At 46.0% G+C, this 4,259-nt stretch overlaps 1 protein-coding gene across 1 annotated transcript in view; it reads right to left on the bottom strand.

Annotated features, from left to right (window-relative positions):
• NPY (neuropeptide Y) overlaps positions 1-176 on the bottom strand; it is a 21,960-nt gene extending 21,784 nt beyond the window's left edge. The window contains exon 1 of the mRNA XM_019508591.1: positions 80-176. The gene's annotated coding sequence lies outside the window, so the exon portion shown is untranslated. The remainder of the gene's footprint in view (positions 1-79) is intronic.
• Positions 177-4,259: the final 4,083 nt, after the last annotated feature.

Here is a 4,259-nt window from a genome sequence, read left to right as displayed (position 1 = left end):
GGACAAGTCCTTCCCGCGCCCCGGGACAGGGGAGCGGAGGCTCTGGCAGGGCGGGCTGCTCGGGGCCGCCCGTACTCACGTTGCTGTCGGGCAGCCGGGCTCTCGCTCCTCCTGCAGCCTCTCGCCCGTGGCTCGGAGCTGCTGTGTACACCGCCGCGCCTCGCCCGGGTTTTTTATGGCTTGCCCGGCGAGGCGGGAGGGTCCTCGATGGCTCCGGTCCCACCCCGCCTGCGCGCCTCCCCCAGGCGTGGCGCGGGTTCTGCCTGCCCCTCCGGCGCCCCCGCCCTTCCCGAGCGGGTCTGTGCAGGCCCCGCTGCTCGGGCTCCTGCTGGAGCTCCCGCTCCGGCTCCGCGGGCTTGCCCGTGCCCCTTGCACCGACTCCAGCCCTTGACGGAGGGCCGAAGAAAACCCGGCCCTGGCACCCGGGTCCTGTGAAAACCCGGTAACTGGCCCAGCAAAATGAGCAGGCGCTGGGGCCGTGGAGGCAGGGAGACCCACCAGTACAACTAGTTTAGGGAGCCCAGGAGAGCTGGGCCAAGATTGCACCCTGTGCGGACATGCACATCCAAATGAAAAGGGACCTCTTCCCCTAGAGCAGGGGGTGGCAACATTTTGGGGCGGAGTGCCAAAAACCCCTGCAACCTTGACTTGGAAGATGTTGGCGTGCCAGGAGCAGATGGCAGCAGAGCCAAAAGGGGTCTGGATCCCTGTTGTGGCCACACAGCCCCAGCCCCTTTCCCACCGCCCACCTCAAGGTGCACGTGCCAAGCAAAACACCTTTGCGGGCCACGCTCTGGCACGTGTGCTAGGGGTTGCCGACCCAGCTGTAGAGCTCCCACTGGCTCCAAAGCGCACAACGTTTGACCAGAACAAGTTGTATGACAGCAGCAAGAAGGGGATTCAAATGGCTCCTAGGAGTATCTGGGACCTCTCGAGCACAGATTGAGATTTCACAGAAGCAGGATGTTGTTGGTGCCCTGGCTCCCCTGCTTCACCTGTGGCAGGTTAGGGTGTTAGGTCTGCGTGCGTCAGGACTGAGGGTAGTCTTAGGTAGAGTTTTTTTAGAACATGGTTATATGTGACAGTTTGGAGAGGGATGATCCTGCCTCAGGCAGGGGGTTGGACTAGAAGCCCTCAGGAGAAGCCCTACTTCTCTATGACTAATTCCTATGCATTTTGGTGTCAGAAAACAGCAACTGCACATCCATTTGCCAGCCTCTCAGGCTTCATTCGCAGAGCTACAGAAAAAATAACAGCCAGTAGTCTAACAAAATAGAAAAAATGTATGCTAGTAAATGAAGTGATCCCTTGACTTTCAAATCAGGTGTTTCTGGTTAGCTGCTCATCTTTTTACCCTCCTATTTCTGTTCTGGTAACATGGTATTTTATTTTATTTTTTGTCTTTAGATTTAAATAAAACAAAAAAATTATAAATATGAGTAGCAGACATCCCATCAATTACTTTTAAGACTATGAAATAAACCCAGAAGATTTAAAAAATGGACAGAAATAGATTAACTCAACTTATTCTGTTAAAAAGGTTGCTGTCTATCCACCAGCTACTCCAAGAACATAGTCTCAACATTTCCACAAAACTAAACCCCTATCAAACTTTATTCTTCCTTGCAACTCGTTGAGAAGTTCCCAAAATTAAGGCTTTCAGACCATGGGAAAGGGGAAGTATCAGATTCCCAGGGCTCATTCCCATACCTCATTAAGATATTATCCAATATTACACAAATAAATTTGGGCTACATTTTACAGCAAGCAAGAGAAAGGAGTTTCATTCATGGAATGCCCTGCTCATGTTCTATGCAACTGTCCAGGACTTCCTCCTAAAACCAACGGGTATGCCGAGAATGTTCCACAGATCCCTAACGCAGCAGTCCTGATGACTATCCTCCCCCAGGCAACATAACTCCTGAAGGACTTGCAAAGATGCATCCTGATATGTTGCCTTGTAACACACTAGCCTATTAATTCTGCAGAACCAGGAATGCCTTTGATTTTTTCCCCTAGGGATACCCATGGGAAATCCATGGGTTCAGCCAAAAGAGTATGCCATACCGATCAGCAATTCTCTGACTTCACTACTACGTTTCTATCCTTGCTAGCAAAACAGCTAGGGAAACCAAACTCAGTGCTCCAGCAAATTCTTTGTCAGCGGTTTGGGGAAAAAGTAGTAACAGTGGTAGCAGCAGCAGCATATAGGGAGAACTTGACACAAAATTAGTATTCACCATCATTATCAGGCTCTGGCCTCCCCTTGCTTGATTTAGCTCCCATTTGTTTGCAGAAGTGGAAGAGGATATATTGTCCTAATGCCATTTGAAAACTGAAGCTCCTTGTACCCAACTGATTCTGTTGTTTCTAATATCGCCTATCCTCACAACAATCCCTCCTAAGAATTCATCTGAATAAGAAATAGGGTTAAATGAACAAGATGGTAATCAGAATGAAATAAGTCTATAATTCAGATTTAAGGACCTTCCAGAGCTAGACATATGCTGCATATTGCTAAAAAACCTGTAGCACTACACTCTCCAGACTCACATATCTATTTCTTATGGTCCATGAAATGTCAGACCTTAAGCCTGTTATTTAGTATGACTGCTTTGGGTAGATGTGATATCTTTTATTAGACCAACTAAATGATTGGGAAAGTTGTTCTTTGCAAGCTTTTGGGCACAAACACCCTTCTTCAGGCATAGGGAGATTCTGCTGGTCTTTTGTGAGGGGAGTGTAGCTGGAAAGAGATGAAATGAGACTCTGGAGAGCTTGTGAGGAAGAGATGGAAAGCCAGTCAAAAATGTCAAACAGGTACATGTTGGGAAGGAGATATTAAAGAGGCAATAATGGGTTGTTTACTCTTTGCCAGATGATTAAATATCCTGCCTGTGACCCTAGAAATATGCTATTGCTTTACCATTCTGATTAATTTGAGTTCATAATACCATTTATTCACCTTGACAGGCAACTTGATGTCTGGATATAAGAGCCTTGTTCTTCAGATGGCTGCAGGTGACATGAGAAGTAGACAGATGGACTCACAGTTACAGGCTAACTTTATTTGCAGCTAGCGAAGCAACTGAAGTAACTGAGTGATATATAATGGTGTGTACAATGTGAAACAAGAGTGTTTCAAAGTTGCCCGCAAGTATCAGCACAAAATATAGCCTTCAGAAAAAAAGTCTATAATATACATACACACACACACACACACACACACGAAATGGTATTATGAACTATATATATCAATTGCAAGGAATTTAAAGTTCCAATAGCTGGCTGTTAGCCTAATCATTTCAGGCTAAAAGGAGAACCTGGCTACTTTCAAGATGCCAGCTCACTAAAGATAAAATAATATTGTTTTGCAAGTATCATAAATCTGAATGAAAAATTAAGCCATTTTGTATGGTAATATATGATTGCCTTAAATGTGGGTCACAATACTTGGCTTGATTAAACCAAGATTAAGGTTGATTAAACTGTGGTTTGGATGAAAGGCTATTCATAACATATATCCAAGGATAGTCACTGAATTAAGGGGTTTATTATTTAAATGAGCATAATGTTAAATTGTCACTGAAACAAAATAAGGTCTTATGCATCAACGGTCCTAAACTAATACTCCATAAAAGCCCATTAACAACACTTGTTGTAAATACAAGAATAAAATCAACATCTTATCCAGCACACGGATGGTATTTAAGAGCGAAAGCCCCAACTGGAGAAGCAGAGGTATAACTAGTAAGAGCTGTACCCTGGACGTAAAGCCTAATAGTCCTTCGGGAAATGTAAGGGAGTGTGCTGGCAGTGCTGATCCCCCTCGTCTCCCCAGCAGCCACCCTTATTGCCCTGTGCTGCTGAATCCCGTTGCTACCAGGACTTGGCCACATTTGGATTTGGCAGTATACCCTGTCTGAATGCTGCCACAACCCCCACATGTCTCTCCAAGGATTGCTTCTACTTCCAACCCCTCCTAAAGTGATGCACTTTCCTTTCCTGAGCATCACCAGTGCCCGCTTTAACTCAGCACTTGAGGCTTGTGCCCAGTCACCCACCACTAGTTACATTACTGCTGAGAAGTCTTGTAAGTTATCAGGGAAGTGGAAATGGCAGATGCTATCAGTTAGCTGGTGATGGCTGTGCTCCCCTGTAATTTGCTCTGCTTTCTTGAAGTTAAAATGCCTCATACAAGGCTTCCATAGCTGAACAGCCTTGCCAAAAAATTTGACTCTAAGATTGGAAGTGTGGAA

This window comes from Gavialis gangeticus, unplaced genomic scaffold (assembly GCF_001723915.1).
Source record: "Gavialis gangeticus isolate Ggan-Ray unplaced genomic scaffold, GavGan_comp1, whole genome shotgun sequence".
Lineage (NCBI taxonomy): Eukaryota > Metazoa > Chordata > Crocodylia > Gavialidae > Gavialis > Gavialis gangeticus.
The sequence above is the reverse complement of the archived record's forward strand: the minus strand, read 5'-3'. Positions and strand labels throughout refer to the sequence as shown.